Source organism: Mobula hypostoma, chromosome 1, assembly GCF_963921235.1.
Source record: "Mobula hypostoma chromosome 1, sMobHyp1.1, whole genome shotgun sequence".
Lineage (NCBI taxonomy): Eukaryota > Metazoa > Chordata > Chondrichthyes > Myliobatiformes > Myliobatidae > Mobula > Mobula hypostoma.
Window position 1 is genome coordinate 190,939,766 of NC_086097.1, and position 19,101 is coordinate 190,958,866.

Below are 19,101 nucleotides of genomic sequence, written 5' to 3' on the forward strand. Positions count from 1 at the left end.
ATGGCCAGATTCTGCCCTAACTCCATCAACAAGCTTGCAGATCACACCATTAGAGTAAGCCAAATCTCAAATAATGGCAAGTCAGAAACAGATAGGAGATAGAAACCCTCATGACATAGTGTCATGATAACCTTTCCCTTAATATCAACAAAACAAAGCTGGTCATTGACTTTAGGAAGGGGGGTGGTTTGCAGAGATTCAAAATTTTGGATGATTAAGACCTCTTCTGGGAAAGAGGTGACCTGTACAATAGGGACAGGTTACACCTGAACACAAGGGGGACCAATACCCTAGCCGGAAAGTTTGCTGGTGCTACGAGGTGGAGTTTAAACTAAATTGGCAGGTGGTGGGATCCCAAGTATTACAAAGGCAAATGAGAGTTTGAAAGATATTCCAGAAGTCAGTGACAAGTTAAATATGTATGACAGGTAGGAGAATGGCAGGGAGGAGGAAAGCCCAATTGGATTAAATTGCATTTGTTTCAATGCAAGAGGTCTGACAGGTAAGACAATATGGTTTTGATAGCTACGTCATAGTCATGAGAGAAACATAGCAAACAGGTATTCCAAGGTATAGATGATTTAGGTGGGATGTTATTACCCTTCAATGATCAGGATCGAGAATCAGCATTTATAACTTTATTCAGGTTAATTCTGAACTGATTCCACTACCTATGGACTCAAGAACTCTACAATTCATGTCCTCTGTATCAATCATCTATCTATCTATTGATTTATTTATTATTTTTTATTTGCCCATTTTGTCCTCTTTTGCACATTGGTTACACACTAATGCCAGTCTCTGTTTGTGTGTAGTTTTTCTTTGACTCTATTGTATTTCTTTGTTCTACTGTGAATGCCTGCAACAAAAAAGAATCTCAGCTGGTATATGGTGACATATGCATACTGGTAATAGATTCACTTTGAACTTTGAACTTTAAACTCTGAGGAAAGAGAGGAAGAGGAGTTGCATTTTTGATTAAGGGGCATGTCACAGCCATCATCAGAGGTGAAATTGGCAAAAGATTATCCAGTGAAGTTTTATGGGTGGAGTTGCAAAACAAGAAGGGGGTGATTACTTTGTTGAGATTGTACTATAGGCCCTCAAATAGCCAATGGGAATTGGAAAAACAAGTATGCAGGGAGATTGTGGAGAGTAATAAGAAAATTAAGGTTGTCATCGGAAGGGTTTTTTTAAGCTTTTCTAAGATAAACTGTAACTGTCATATTGTTAAGAGTTTAGATAGGTTTTCTCTAGGGCTTGATGCCGGGTTCATTGCTATGTGCCATCTATATTAATGATTTGGATAAGAATGTACAAACGTTTGTACAAGGCATGGCTAATAAGTTAGCAAATGTCACTAAAATTGGTGGCAGAGTTGACAATGAAAATGGTTCTCAGAAATCTCAGAGGTATCTTGATCAGTGCAGTAAGCAGATCACACCAATAGTTTAATTTGAATGAGTGTGAGGTGTTACTGTTTGGAAAGTCAATCCAAGTAGGACCTTCACAGTGAAGGACAGGGCTGTGGGCATGTACAACAGCAAAACCTTGCAGTGCAATTATATGGTTCACATGGTCCACTGAAAGTGGAATTACAGGTAGACAGGGTGATGAAGAAATCTTTTGACACATTAGCCTTCATAAGCCAGGTTATTAAGTGTAGAAGTTGCAAGATAATGTTTAACTTGTACAGGACACCAATGAAGCTGCACTTGAAGAATTACGTTCAGTTTTGGTCACTTTGCTATTGGAAAGATGTTATCAAACTAGAAAGAGTGCAGAAAAGACTTACAAAAATTCTGCCAGGACTTGAGGGACTGTGTTATAAGGAGAGATTTGACAGGCTTGGATTTATTTCTTTGAAGCATAGGAGAGTGAAGGATGATCTTAAAGAGGTCATGTTTATGGAGATGAGGAATCAAGAACTTGAGGGCAGCAGTTTAAGGGGAGAGGAAAATGAATTAAGAGGAATTTGAGGGACAATGTTTTTATACTAAGGATAATACCTATGTGGAATCATCTGCCAGAAGAAGTGGTTGAGTCAGGTACAATAATAACTTTAAGAAAACAGCTGGATAGGTATATGGATTGGAAAAGTTTAGGAAGTTATGGTGCAAACACTGTCTAGTGAGACTAGTCAGATTGGAACATCTTGAATGAGTTCAGCCAAAGGGCCTGTTTCTATTTTGTATACTTCTATGACTCTGACTAAACTGCAGAGAGCCATAGACACAGCTGAGCACAACATGGAAACCAACATCTCCTCCATGGATTCCATCTACACTTCTCTTATCTTCCTTCTCCTATTGGGCAGAAAATAGGAAAAGTTTGAAAAGCACAGGCTACCATACTCAAAGCCATCCTGACCATACAATCTACCTTGTTAAGGCCTTGCATATTATTGTCTGCCCCACTGTACTTCCTCTGTAGCTGTAACACATTATTCTACTTTCTGCTATTGTTTCCCTTTGCACTAACTCAATGTTCTGTTGTGATGAAATGATCTGCATAGATGGCATGGAACATAAAGATTTTCTTTGTACCTCAGTATGTGACAAAAATAAACCAATTTACCAATCTTTTCCTAGATCTTGAATCTCCATTTCCATGACTTTCTATTTTAATCCACATGACTCTCTTACGGTGGGGTCTGAAAAGAGGATGCTGTCCAAGTTGCATGCCATCTTGGACAATGTCTCCCATCCACTACATAATGTACTGGTTGGGCACAGGAGTTCATTCAGCCAGAGACTCATTCCACCGAGATGCGACATGGAGCATCATAGGAAGTCATTCCTGCCTGTGGCCATCAAACTTAACAACTCCTCCCCTGGAGGGTCAGACACCCTGAGCCAATAGGCTGGTCCTGGACTTATTTCATGGCATAATTTACATATTACTATTTAATTATTTATGGTTTTATTACTACTTAATTATTTATGGTGCAACTGTAATGAAAACCAATTTCCCCCGGGATCAATAAAGTATGACTATGACTATTTCCCCACCATCTTGTGATCTCTTCCTATCTCCCATGTAATCTTTTCAGCTACATGTAGTTATTTTCCACCAAATCCAGGATTCCTTCCAAGGATCTGCAATTTCTCCCAATATTCCATTTCTCTTTTCTCACCTCAATAATTAATAATTGTTTGCTATTGTCATATGTACCAAGGTACAAAGAAAAATTTGTCTTGTGTACCATTCATTCAGGTTAATTCATTAAAACAGTAACCTCCTACCACCTTACAAACAAAAGAAAATCTGCAGATGCTGGGAATCCAAGCAACACACAAAATGCTGGAGGAACTCAGCAGGCCAGTCAGCATGTATGGAAAAAGTACGGTCAACATTTCGAAGTGTCTTGGCCCAAAATGTGACTGTAATTTTTTTCATAGATGCTGAGTTCTTCCAGCCTTTTGTGTGTGTTCCTCCTACCATCTTGCTTCCCCAGTCCCTTCCCTATAACTCCAACAAACTCCATCAGTTCCCACACCTTCCCTGGAAACTCTCCTCCCCTTGTTCCTGTCACATCCATGACAATGGTCACTAGCCAAGCTCTCATTCTTGCCGACCACCAGTAGGGAAGCCAAATATAGTAGAAAATACTAAAGTCGTGCTGGAGTTCAATTTGGCAGGGTGTTTGTCTTTCCGTCATTTTTGCTGTCTTAATAGCTGACAGTCACTTCTATCCTATCCTGTCTCTGTAAATATTTGCGCAAATATCGCTGACATTAGAGCAATACACAAAAATGACCCCATTTCATATCATTAACTGAGCCTGTTCTACGGCCTGTTGATGAGAATCAATTGGAACTTGTCACGCATCAGAATATATTATGTAAATCAAAGCCATTGCATACAAAATATCAAAAAAGAGGGTGTCACCTTGACAAAGAAATTTGCAATAATGGCTTTGTATTCATGAGGGAGCTGTGAACAAGGAAAGAAGACATGCTGTAGTATAAAGCTTATGAAGGGAATTATTTTAATACCATCACCTCTTAAAGCAATATACGTGATACAGGGCATGAGACTTCAGAGAACTTTATAAAAGCAGTGCCTGCCAGAAATTGGAATTCCAAATTAAAACCCCCTGCTTGAGTTGCCTACAGCAGTAAAATAGAAACTATAATTCATGAAGACATAATTTTCATATCTTCATGTTGTAAGTAATTGATGTTCAGAGAAATCTAACTAAATGTAATTAGTCAATTGATACTACTTTACACCATATTACTACATTAATTATAATTTGGAGGCCTAATAATCTTGATGGTGTCAGAGTTACTCACAAATAATGCATATATTCATTACTGCTACAAAACTACTTCATATTGAAGCCTATGTATTTGAAGTGTGGTTTTTATAAACTAATTGGCTGTGGCACTGTCATCAACATTTTTGACTTGCACCATGGAGCAAAGCAACAGTCTATCTCTCATTCAAGTTCCATTATCAGTGTCAGACTGGCAGTATGTGATGTCAGTGAAAATGCAACACAACATGTTCCAGCCCATCAACTCTTGTCAGATCCCTATAGAGACAGGCAATAGAGACTCCTCATGATGGCAACACTAGAGCTAAATGTTCGCTTTTCACTGACCTTATCTATCAACAAATCCAGTATGTGAAAAGAAGCTAGCTCTGAAAGCAGCCAAAAAAGGTTCGGTTAAAAAAGGATATAAAACAGAAGAAATTATAGCAGACCAAAAGGAAAATAAATTCTCTCATTCAAATAACAGAAGATCTTTAATCTCTGAGGATTTATTTTTCTAATTTATATTTATTGATTGATAATAAAAAGTGTTTGAATGAACTTTCCATCTTACTGATATACAGCATTGCTGCCATTCATTTGCTTGTTAAATTAACTTTTTGGAAGAATGTTTGCCTCTGAGAACACAATTTTAATATATATGTTGATTCCATATGACTACTGCCTGGAGTGATTCAAAGTCGTACGATGCTCCTGCAAGGGCATTGGGATTTGCAAATCAGAGCAGAGGTGTATTTACTGCAGTCTCAATAATGGTTGAAGTTTACTTCTGACTGATCTTAATGGCTTGTGCTTGCACCACGATGAGCTCATTCATCTTGGGTATCATGGGTAGGGTGCACTGAATTCAGAAAAGAGAAAACAATGTTGGCCATTCATCAGTGCAGTAGCTACAAACTACCTTACTTAGAAGGTCAGATATGCTAAACCCTGCATTCATTTGCTGATGAATTCAATTTAGGATCTAGTTTTGACCACAGTGGATCCCACATCCATCAGTGAGCATATCTGAATATAAGTATATTTACCACAAACTGCTGTAAGTTAGGAATCAACCCAAGATTTTGCTTTGCTACTTTCCAGAATAAACTAGGTCATTAGTGTCCAACTTGTCTAGCTGGAAGTCTTAGCAGAACATGCAGAAGGCTGACTGTTCCATTTTCTGATAACTGTATGCTATTTCTTTCTGCTGAAATAATTGTCCAATTTATTATTCAATGGCCTTGAAATTCCCTGGAAGATTCTGTCAACCTTTTGCCTGACTTTGACTGGCCCAAGATAAAATGATGTTAAAGTCTGTATGCCATTGTTAGTCTCATACCTTTAAGTATTAATGACTGCTTTTCCTCCTTTTGGTGGACATCTTCTCTGTCAACAATGACAGATTAATTAAAATGGTAGCAGGCGTCGGTACATTGGTTATACACTGACAAATATGCTTCTACCATTTTAACTAATCACCTGCTTCTTTTAAATAGAACATTTTCAGGTCAGCCTACTACTTTTTCAATACATTCTATGGATTCAACGTGATGCCTCACTGACAGTACAATTGCCAGAAGGATCTTCAAAGGCAGGAACATGAATCATGCTATCAAATGACATGTAATGTATGCTATCATTGAACTCTTGATCGCTGTGCCTAACACTAACACTAGATAGGTGCAGCAAAGTAGCTTAATTTTTAGCACATACCAGGTTCAATTCCCGCTGCTGCCTGTAAGGAGTTTGTACATTCTCCCTGTCACCATGTGTGTTTCCTCCTGATGCTCCGGATTCTTCCCACATTCCAAAGTTGTACCAGTTGGTAGGTTAATTGGTCTTTGTATATTGTCCCGTAATTAAAAGCTAGGGTTAAATTGGGGGATTGCTGGTTAGTGCAATTCATAGACTCCATGCTGTATGATAGTGACTGGTACTCACCAACACTGAAGGTATTTTCGGCAGCAATGACACTTCGTTGTGGATGGTAATGCATAATTTACTTTGATAATTTGCTTAATGCTACGTAGAAATAGTATATCCATTTGGTTAAGACTGCTGTCACCTGATTCTGTTCTTATTTACCCAATTGTTGCTAGGACATCACTTGCAAAGTTTTTCATACATTATTGCTCAACCAATGCTGCTTTGGTATTGTCTTTCTGTCTATACGCACGCCAATACAGAATGTTCCTAAAAAGTGAGTGAAATCTTACCTAACTGGGAAATGTTGAAAGAAGATGATATAGTCACCCTGGTTCAAGACAAATTCAAGAAATATGGAAAGGGATGCAATATCTTACTCAAAATGTCAAAGGGTGTCATTTATGGTTTTGGTAAGAACTGTTTCGGTATTATGGCATTGGATGGATTTGAGCAAGTACATCATCAGAAAACTGGACATGAATTTTGGAACTCCAACACAACTAAGGACCTGGTTCAAAACTATAGAAGGAGTTGCATTTTGCAATGGAGAGAACATCAAGGTTTTGTTTATGGGGTCAAAAGTAACTGGGCAGAAGCAAAGAACAATTGAGGAGAAAGAAAATCATGTCTCAAAGTATTTACAATAATACAGCATGATAAAAGAAATATAAAAATGCTATGAAACCCAAATCTACTTCACAATTAAATTCTTGTATCCTTCCACTCTTTCAAACTTGACTACTAGGCAAATAACTAGTAATGGATGAGTAGAAATTTACTTCAACTAAATATCCATTTACAGAATTTCCCACCCTGTAACTGAATATAAACAGGATATCCTCTATTGTATCATGTTTGACTCCAGGATGTGTGAACTATAGACTCATCCCATCATTAAGACTGCTTATTTCTAAGATCATCGTGTTAATTGCTTGAATGCTTTCATTATCTATGTTTAATAGTTTTTAAATTATTTGAAATGCATATTTATTCAGAAGCATTGAAAAACCTGAACAACTTTGGCAGGCAGCAAAGCTGACATTTCTGGTAATGGTTTTACGGGATCTTCTGTGGGAGTGGCTTGCTCAGGACTACCTACATGTCTCAATTGTTCCCTGTGCCTTACACAGCAGGTGATTTGATGTAGTTCTATGACAGGTATCAGTGGTAAGCACCCTTTAGTTTTCTCACATCCATTATAACTTTATGTGGTTTGATGTCAAATTTTTAAACACTTCTGTTGTGCATTGAAACATGTTACCAGATTACTGCTGGTGTACAAACAGAAGCTGTTTTTTCACTACCTTAGACACCGTTGACTATTAATACCTTCTTGTTCTGCCAGGCACTCATGGGTAGAAGGAAAATATTATTACCAAATGCGTTGCTTCTTCTCTCATTTCTCCCAATTTACTCCATGCATATTTAATTTCCTTCTGTTTGAATTATTCAGGTAAATTGCAAACAGCTGTCAGTCGATAGTGTGTTAACATTCAGCATTTCATTTCTCATCTCATATTCTACAGCAGAGCCATTGAATTGGACATTTTTACTACACCTGTTTAATCCACCATAAAGCATGAGTTGATAGGCACATACTGCAATGTTCAGAAAGTTTAAGAACAGTTCATTTAACTACTCACACCCATGGGAATTTCAAGACTATTTTCTTTTATGCTGCACAAAAATATGCAATACATCACCATTGTTCAAACAGTAATGCTTTTTCAAATAGTCAAACACATTTGTTAAGATTTGAACACTCGGTTGCTTTGTGTTAGAATTTTCATCACTGATGTTCTCTATGACAAAGTCAGAAATATTTTGCAAATGCAAAATAAATTTTGGCTTGTTTAAAACAATGTGACAATACAGCAAATGGAACCGATATGAACTGTATTCATTTTGGAAATTAACAACTACTGAAGTCTTTGTTCAAGTGAACATATCTCAAAATGGTCATGTGCAATGGTCTCAAAGGGGAACTTGTGTCTGTATAGAACAGAAATGAGGAGGAATTTCTTTAGGCAGGGCGTGATGAACTTGTGGAAGTCATTGCCACAGACAGTTGTGGAGGACATGCCACTGGGTACATTTAAAGCAGAGTTTAGTAAGTTCTGAAAGTAAGGATGTCATAGGTTATGGGCAGGAGGCAGGAGAGTGAGGTTGAGAGGGATAATAAATCAGCAATGATGGAAAGGCAAAGCAAGTCAACAGAAGGCAACTAAAGCAACATGGAGAAAAAAGGTTAAATATGATGTAAGCAAGCCAATAACATAAAAGAGAATACCAAATGTTTTTTTCAGATATATGAAGAGTAAAAGAGAAGCAAGAATGGATATCAGACTGCTGGAAAATGCTGCTGGAGAGGTAGTAGTGGAGGAAAAAGAAATGGCAGACAAATTAAAAAAGTACTTTGTATTAGTCTTCACTGTGTAAGATGCTAGAAGTATGCCAGAATTGCAGGGAGCAGAAGTGAATGTAATTGCTATTAATTTGGAAAAGGTGCTTGAGAAATTGAAAGGTCTGAAGGAAGATAGGTCAACTGGACTAGACAGACTACACCCCATGGTTTTGAAGAGATAGTGGAAGCATCTTTCATGAATCACTAGATCCTGGAATGGTTCAGGAGGACTGTAAAATTGTGGAAGGCATTTAACTCTTCAAGAATGGAGAGAGGCAGAAGAAAGGAACTTATAGGCTTGTTAGCCTGACTTCAGTCATTGTCAAGACTTTGGAGTACATTATTAAGGATAAGGTTTCATGGTACTTGGAGGCACATGATAAACAAGGACAAAATATTGCCTGACAAATCTGTTGGATTTTTTTGAAGAGTTACAGGCAGGATAGACAAAGGAGAGATGGGATATTGTTTACTTGCATTTTCAGAAGTCCTTTGATAAGGTGCTGCACATGAGGCTGCTTAAGATAAGAGCCCATGATATTTCTGGAAATATACTGGTATGGATAGAAGATTGGCTAACTGGTATGAGGCAAAGAGGTGCCTTTTCTGGTTGGTGGTGATGACTAGTGGTTTTCCGCAAGGGTCGGAATTTGGACAGATTTTTTTTGTGCTTTATGTCAATGATTTAGATGACTTTCAGCATAGCTTTGTGGCCATGGTTGCAAACATTGTGTTAAGAAGCAGGGATTGTGTTAAGGAAGCACGAAGTGTACAGAAAGACATACATATTGGAGAACAGGCAAGTGAGTGGTAGATGGAATATGGAGTAGGAAAATGCATATATAGTCATGCCATGTTAGAAGGAATAAAGGCATAGACTATTTTGTATATGGGGAGAAAGTTCAAAAATCAAAGGTGCAAAGGGAAGTGAGAATCCTTGTACAGGATTCCCTAAAGTTTAACATGCGGGTTAAGTTGGTGGTCAGAGTTATAGAGAAGTACAGCACAGAAATAGGCTCTTTGGCCCATCTAGTGCATGCAGAAACTATTTAAACCACCTGCACCTAATGACTTGCACCTGGCCCTAGCCTTCCAATCCCTACTATCAATGTACCTATCTAAGTTTCTCTTAAACATTGAAATCAAGCTCACATAGACCATTTTTGCTGGCAGCTCATTCCACACTCTCACCACCCTTTGAGTGAAGATGTTTCCCATTATGTTCTCCTTAAACATTTTACCTTTCACCCTTAAGCCAAGAGCTTTGGTTGTAGTCCCATCCAGCCTCAGTAGAAAAAGTCTGCTTGCATTTACCCTACCTATACCATTCATAATTTTGTATACACAATGTAGAATCTTTTACATTCTAAAGAATACAGTCCTAACCTAATTAATCTTGCCAGGACTTTCTCCAGACCTGGCAACATCATTGTAAATTTTCTCTGCACTCTTTCAACCTTATTTACATCATTCTTGTAGGTAAACTCCACATAAACTGTGGAATTGAAGAAAACTCCACACAATACTCCAAATTAAGCCTGACCAATGTCCCATCTTCTGTACTTAATACATTGATTTATAAAGATCAATGTGCCTAAAGCTTTCTTTATGACCCTAACTACCTGTGACACCACTTTCAGAATCAGAATCACATTTATCATCACCAGCATGTGTCATGAAATTTGTTAACTTAGCAGCAGCAGTTAACTGTTGGCATGTGGCCAAGTGGTTAAGGCGTCAGTCTAGTGATCTGAAGGTCACTAGTTTAAGCTGAGGCAGCATGTTGTGTCCTTGAGCAAGGCACTTAACCACATATTACTCTGCGACGACACCAGTGCCAAGCTGTATCGGCCCTAGTGCCTTTCCCTTGGACAACATCGGTGGCGTGGAGAGGGGAGACTTGCAGCATGGGCAACTGCCGGTCTTCCATACAACCTGGCCCAGGCTTCGGTCAACATTGAAATCGATGGACAGCCGAAGAAGAGAGAAGAAGAGATTAAAAAAATGAGGTAGTGTCCAAAGCTTCAATGTCTATTTAGGAATCGGATGGCAGAGGGGAAGAAGCTATTCCTGAATCGCTGAGTGTGTGCCTTCAGGCTTCTGTACCTCCTACCTGATGATAATAGTGAGAAAATGCCCTGGGTGCTGGAGGTCCTTAATGATAGGTGCTGCCTTTCTGAGACAGCGCTCCCTAAAGATGTCCTGGATATATTATAGGCTAGATTTACAACCTTCTGCAGCTTCTTTTGATCCTGTGCAGTAGCCCAATGAAATACAGACCTGTACTCCCAGATCATTTTGTTCTACTACACTCTTCAGATCCCTACCATTCACTGTGTAAGGCCTACCCTGGCTGGTCCTACCAAAGTGCCAAATGTTGAACTTGTCTGCATTAAATTCCATCTGCCACTTTACAGCCCATTTTTCCAGCTGATGCAGGTTCCTCTGTAACCTATGACAGCTTCCTCACTGTCCAAACAACACTAATCTTGGTATCATCTGCAAATTTGCTGATCCAGTTAACCACATTATCATCCAGATCATTGATATAGATGACAAACAACAAGGGACCCAGCGCCAATCCCTGCGGCACACCAGTCACAGGCCACCAGTTAGAGGGGCAACTCTCTACTACCACTATCTAGCTTCTCCCACTGAACCGAAGTCTAAGCTAATTTACTACCTCATCCTGAATGCTGAGCAACTGAACCTTCTTGACCAGCCTCCCATGCGGGACTTCATCAAATGCCTTGCCAAAGTCCATGTAGACAACATCCACTGCCTTGTCTTCATCCACTTTCCTGGTAACTTCCTCAAAAAACACTATAAAATTTGTTAGACATGACCTACCTTGCACAAGCCATGCTGACTATCCTTAATCAGTCCATGTCCATCTAATTATTTACAGAAACAACAGGAATTCTGCAGATGCTGGAAATTCAAGCAACACACATAAAAGTTGCTGGTGAACGTTCACCAGCAACTTTTATGTGTAATTACTTACAGAATACATCTGGAGCCTTAGAACTCCTTCCAATATCTTTTCACTACTGATGTCATACTCACCGGCCTTTAATTTCCCGGTTTCTCTTTAGAGCCTTTTTTTAAACAGCAGAATAACATTGGCTATCCTCCAATCCTCTGGTACTTCTCCCAGTAATTCAACACACCATAGACTCTCTCTCTCTCCCTAATAAGCGAAAAAGAAATGTCCCTATTTCACAGTGAGAGGTGAGACATAACAAACAACCTCTCCATTAACTGTTCTGGCACTCTGGTTCCTGTCCTCCTGCAACTCTAGATTAAACCCCACTGTGCAGGATTAACAAAATTTCCTGCTAGGATATTAGTCCCCCTCCAGTTCAGGTGCAAACTGTCCCTTCTGTACAAGTCCCACCTTCCCTGGAAGAGAGTCTAATGATCCAAAAATCTTATGCCCTCCCTCCTACACCAATTTCTCAGCCATGTATTTAACTATTATATATTCCTAGTTTTGGCCTCACTAGCATATGGCAGAGGTTGCAATCTTGAGATCACAACCCTGAAGGGCCTGCCCTTTAACTTAGCACCAACCTTCCTGAACTCCCTGTCATTGGTACCGACATGGGCAATGATCACTGGCTGTTCACCCTCCCATTTAAGAATGCTGAGGATTTGATCTGAGATATCCCAGGCCTTTACACCCATAAGGCAGCATACCATCTGGGAATCGTGTTCTCACCCACAGAACCTCCTGTCCATTTCCCTAACTAATGAATCCCTTATCACAACAGTGTGCCTCTTGCTCCCCCTCCCCTTCTGAGTCACAGAGCCAGACTCTGTGCAAGAGACCCAACCACTGTAACATTCCTCTAATAGGTCAACCCTTCCCACAATATCCAAACTGATAAACCTGTTGTGGAAGGGGTTGGGCACAGGGGTACTCTGCAATGACTCCTTCACCCCTTTCCCTTTCCTGACTGTCACCCAGTTTCCTGTGTCCTGCATCTTGAGCGTTACTACCTCTCTATATGCCCTATCTATCACCCTCCTGAATTATCCAGAGTTCATCCATTTCCAACTCCAACTCCTTAACGCAGATTGTTAGAAGCTGCAACTGGATGCATTCTTCATAGTTGTAATCACCAGGGACACTGAAGGTTTCCCTGCCTTCCCACGTCCTACCTGAGGAGCATTCCATTGTGCTGCCTGGCATATCTACTGTCCTAGCTGAGCAGATATAAAGAAATGAAGGAAAAAAAAAATACCTAGAGCTTTTCTCTTCTTTGCTTTCGCTGACTGAAGCTTCTCCTCACTGAAGCTTCGAAGAGCTCTAGCCTCAAGATCACCACTCTCACTCTGATGATGAACTCTCCAATGATGGCAACATTGCCTGCCCCTGCCTTCCTTTAATTTGCTCTTGTTAAACAATCTCAAATGCGGATTGGTCCCTGGTCAAAGCTCTTTTACACTGCCATGACCCACTGCTTCATTTTTCTACTCGTGCAGTAGACCTGAGTGAAATCCCCTCTTCTCAAATTTCCAACTAATTACAGGTAACTCAAAGCTCTAAAAAAGGCAAATACAATGTTAACATTAATTTCAAGAGGACTAGAATATAAGAGTAAGGATGCAATGCTGAGACATTGGTCAAACCACACTTGGAGTATTGTGAGCAGTATTTGGCCCCTTACTTAAGAAAGAATGTGTTGGCATTGGGGAGTTTCCAGAGGAGATTCATAAGAATGATTCCAGGAGTGAAAGGGTTAAGTCATGAGAAGCAGTTGATGGTTCTGGGCTTGTACTTACTGGAGTTTAGAAGAATGAGGGGGGAGTTCTTATTGAAACATTAAATATTGAAAGACCTAGATAGAGTGGATGTGGAGAGAATGTCTCCTCTTGTGGGGGAGTCTAGGACCAGAGAGCACAGCCTCAGAATAGAGGGGTATCCATTTAGAAGAGAGATGAGGAGGACTTTCTTTAGCTTGAGGGTGGAATTCATTACCAAATTCATCTGGGGAAGCTAAGTCATTGAGTATATTTAAAGCAGAGGTTGGTAGTTTCTTTATTAGTCATGATGTTAAAGGTTATGTGGAGAAGGCAGGAGGACGGGGTTGGGAGGGATAGTCAATCCGCCATGATGGAATGGCAGAGCAGATTTGATGGGTATACAGAAAACACTTCCATGTCAGATAATTCATAGGGCACAACATCATATATATTTGAAATTCCTGACAATATCACACGAAACTTAACTACACAACCACAGAAATACACAACTTTACCAATTTGATCATGATTATTTTGTGCTTACCATGAGATCCCTCAGATAGTTGAATGGGTCTCAGTGACAACCTTGCACTCAGCCTCAGTAAGACCAACGAATTGATTGTGGACTTCAGAAAGGGTAAGACAAGGGCACCCACAACACACCTGATTGTGGGATCAGTAGTGGATAGAGTGAGCAATTTCAGGTTCCTGGGTGTCAACATCTCTGAGGATCTATCCTGGGATCAACATATTGATGCAGTTAGAAAGCAGCGGCTATATTTCATTATGGGTTTGGGGACTTTTGGTACGTTACCAAAGACACTTGCATATTTCTATAGATGTACCATGGCGAGCATTCTAACTGCCTGCATCACCATGTGGTATGGGTGTGGGGGGGGGGGGGTCACTGCACAGGGTTGAAATGAGTTGCAGAAAGTTGTAAACTCAGTCAGCATTAGCCTTCACAGCATGCACAATATCAAGGAGCAATGTCTCAAATAGGCAGTATCCATTATTAACGATCCCCATCACCCAGGGCATGTCCTCTTCTCATTGCTACCATCAGGGAGGAGGTAGAAGAGTCTATAGGCACACACTCAATGATTCATGAATAGCCTTTTCCTCTGCCAGCAGATTTCTGAATGGACAATGAACACATGAACACTATTTCTTTTTTCTCTTTTTGTACTATTTATTTAATTTACCTTTTTTATATATGATATATACCTTCTACTTTAATTTAGTTTTTTATTATTATGTATTACAATGTACTGCTGCTGCATAACAACAAATTTCATGACATATGCCAGTGATATTAAACCTGATTCTGATTCTAATTCGAACTCATCTAATCCTGTTACTTCATTCACCCTCACATATTATATGCTTCCATTATGCATGTCATTTTGAATATTTCACACATCAAGTTAGCAGTTTCAGTAGCGTGTCTTTAGAAAAATCATATACTTGGACAGAAGTGAAGTTAAAAAGTCATGCACTAAATCTTGTCTGTGCTCACTGTGTAGTGTCAATACAATCCACGGACCACCACGATCTTCAATTTTATTTGTTTCATTTCATCATTGCATCAGTGTTCCCATTGATAAATGTAAAGAAATATTGAAAAGTCATGCAGGATAGCTATAGTTAATCAAGCGTTTCTAAAACAACTACAATATAACAATAATTCTCCCTCCGCCCTCTAAATAATCATGCCATAGTATTATACATCGATAAAACCGAGAAACAGAATGGAATACCCATTATTCCAATGTAATTTTCACCAACTGGCTTGTAGCCTTGTTTTAGCTTTTCTGGAAATTTCATTGATACACTGTGGCAGGGCAGAAGTATTAAACAAGTGTCTGTATTTATTAAGGAAGAAGCTGGTGGTGAAGTTACGTTAAAAGAAACATCAGTTCTGATTACAGGTAACAACTGAGAATCTAGAAGGTCTGAGGTACCTAAAGAAGTTACAAGTTCCATCAGAGATTCCTGAGAGATGTAGGGATGGGGAATTTACAAGGTGTTAGTCACATTCTCACAAACCACCTGAAACTAGAAGATACTTTCAGAAGATTGGAGAACTGTAAACATTTCACTATTTGCTGAAAGAGTATAAGGGTAAGTCTGTCAAACATGGTTAATTTAATCACAGTGCTCATAACAATAATAAGAAAAAGAAGGAATAGGTTATTGGATTAATGCAGATTAATTAAAGAGAGCCAAGATGAATTTGTTAAGAAGGTAGTTACTTTATATCCTATTTTCTATTAATATGTTTAATATTACCTGCCAGAGAAGTAATTTCAAGACAGCATAATACAGTACCACGTAATCAAAAAGTAATAAACTTGAGAACTTGGTGTTATTTTCCTTAGAAAAGGGCACAGAGAGAGAGGCCATTTGATAAAGGCATTTAAAGCCATGAAACATCCAAACATAATGAGTAAAGAAAACTCAATTCCATTGGTAAAAGAATCAGAGCCCATAAACTTAAGGCAGTAGGACCAAAGGTGATATGAAAAATAGTTTTTCATGCAGTAATCGTAATTTCTAATTTATTGTCTGAATGGCTGGTAAAATCAAATTCCACAATAGTTTATAGAAAGGAATCAGAGAAGTGCTTGAATGAAAAGACATTCAAGGACTGTTGCAATGATCCAGCAAATAGGATTAACTGGATTTCTCTTAGGAAAAGCTGGCACAGGTTTGAAGAAGCAAATACCTTCATTCTGTGCTGAAGTGGTACTATGATTGCGCGACAACATGTTTCTAGTTCACTGTAACTTTCACACACAGATTAGTTTCTTCAGCTTGGATGCATCAATTAGATTCCCTCAACATTCATTCTTTTCTAAAATAAAAATATAGGTTTTTGAAAGTTTGTTCTTCAGGTAGAAGGAATGTTGATTATTGAATGTACTCATTTTAATTTTACTGAAGTGTTTTTGAACCCATTGAACTCTTCATTTTATAACCTATATCAGGAATTATGCTTCATCTGATACCAAATTATTGAACTCCACCTCATAAAAATAAAAACCCATGAATGACATGTTTCACTTCAAGTTACTCATGCCAGTTAAAATAGAAGACTTGTGATTTCAGTTTAATTTTTAGATGTTTGTAGAAATATAATCAAACATATATGATAAAACAAACTGCTCATTAGCTATTGTGATATATTCAGAATCAGTGCTCTTTTTTTTCTCATCAACTGTCAAGCAGCAGAAGATACTGGATATGAGAGTCACAACCACCTTGTTTAATGGACAACCCAATTCAAATATACAAAATGCCTTAGAGATCACTGCAGCTGCAACTTGCCTGCTTCACAGCAATTTTACTGCAGTGATTTGTCTCAGATATTCCCTTGAGGAAAAATACATTATCTTGGATTGAAACTCTGTATGACTACTTCTTAATGTTGTTTGGGAGGTATGAGTACTTAATATTGTTTTGGGAGCTAGTAAATTGAAAGATCTAGTAGAAATGCACCAGAGTTGTACACAAATATCCCAGGCATCACAATATCACATTGCAAGAGACACATCCTTCAGATTAGGTATTAAATCTGAGGATTTGTCTGTTAGTCCTTGCAGATTACAAAAACTCTATGACATTGTTTTTTTGCTTGTAGTGCATGTACTATTGCCCTGTTTCTCAGTTCTTAGTATAACTGATGTATGTCATTCAGCTTTCCTGTTGCTAGTGATGAAGCTTTTGACTATTCCAGTCATTGTTAGGTTAGATAATATATCATTCACTTTCAAGGTTCCATGTTTTCAATTTGATTTGTTCATATTCCAACTTCTCCTGTAGTATTCTCTTATTCCACTTGTCTTCCTCTCACCTTTAGAGGTCATTAGGTTAATTTACATTTTCAGTTCTTAGATGTGAACTAACTTTGCTGATAACCAATGAGTTCAAGGTGAAAATTGCCCCTGTAGTATCTGTTACTTTTGCTTTCATTTTATTATCATTGCTACCATGTTCTTCTAAAAAGATTCCCTTTATAGTTTTCTGGTTACATCCTTAATATCCATGTGCAGTAGGCACTGTTGAAGCATCCTTACTCACCTTCTAAAAGTGAACACTATTTAGGAAGAGAGTGATACCTGATTTTGTTTAATCTTTCACTGAGGCATTAAAGTAATGTGAAAAGAGGTGGCTTAACAATTTTGTACCAGCAGAATAAAAATGAATGAGATAAATAATAACATATATGATTTTTAAAAATCTTATAAAAGTCTTTAAAAATCTGGATATAATGTTCTCAGCTTACTAAAAATCTGAGAACATTGTATCCAGGATTAGACTTCCTACCCTGACTTCCGAGACACTGAATTTCCTTGCTGTTCCTGATGTTTGAGGGAGTGAAGGTATGTTTTAGAAGCCTTGCCATGGATAAAACTTCATGATTTTTTAAGAAGCTCCCTGGAGTTTCTTTGCTAAACTGGACTTGCTTTATGAATCTCTGGTGATCCACAATATTTTTTTTAAAATTTTCATGTGGCTAGGCAGAAACACAGTAAGTAACAAGTAGGTGCAACAAATAATTAAGAGAGTAAAGGGATGTTAGAGTTTATTGTGAGGGGAATAGGTTACCAGGGTATTAATGAAGCCACATCTGAATCATGTGGTAGAATTCTTGTATCATTAATTCTCAACAGACATATTTGCAATGGAAGGCATCAGAAAAGGTTCTGCATTGATGATGCTATTTTATGAAAAAATAATTGGCTATGTTCAGCCAATGGGGCTTAGAAAAATTAGAGGTTATTTCATTGAAACATGGAATACTTCATGGGCATAGATGCTGAGAGAACATTTCACTTTATTGGAAAGAAAGATTAATGCCAGGAATCAAATTGGGGAATCTAAAGGGAAGCAGAGCTTCTGACACTGTGGTTATCTATTTAATGTGAGGGAGCTTAATGTGGAGACGAGAATATAAAAGCAAGTATGTAATGTTGAGGCATTATAAAGCACTGGTGAGGCCTCACTTGGAATATTGTGAGCAGTTTTGGGCCCCTTATCTAAGAAAGAATGCGTTGACATTAGAGAGGGTTCAAAGGAGGCTCACGAGAATGAGTTCAGGAGGGAAAGGCTTGTCATATGAGAAGGGTTGATGCTTCCAGGCCTGTATTCACTCAGAAGAATGAGGGGTGACCTCTTTGAAAAGAAAGACTTTGATAGAGTGGACGTGGAGAGGTTGTTTCTTATGGTGGGGGGGGGTGTCTATGACCAAAGGATACAGCCTCAGAATAGAGGGACGTCCATTTAGAACAGAAATGAGGAGGAATTTCTTAAGCCAGAGAGTGCTGAATCTGTGGAATTCGTTGCCACAGGCGGCTGTGGAGGCCAAGTCATTGGGTATATTTAAGGCAGATGTTGATTAGTCAGCACATGAAGGGATAAGAGGAGCAGGCAGGCGACTGGGGCTGAGAGGAAAAATGGATCAGCCATGATGATATGATGGAGCAGACTCAATGGACCAAGTGGCCTAATTCTGCTCCTATATCTTATGGTCTTATGGAAACAATTCTTTCAAAGAGTGGGAATCTTTGGAAATCTCTATCCCATAGATCTATGGATGCTCAGTCATAGGATGTATTCAAGATCTAGGTATACAGAGGTTTGGACAAAGGAGAGCAGGCAGGAATGTGGTTGCTGTGAGTTGGAGTTGTCTTATAGGGGAAATGTATAAAGTCCATAATTAGACTACCTACACCTAGTAAATTAGAATAGACTA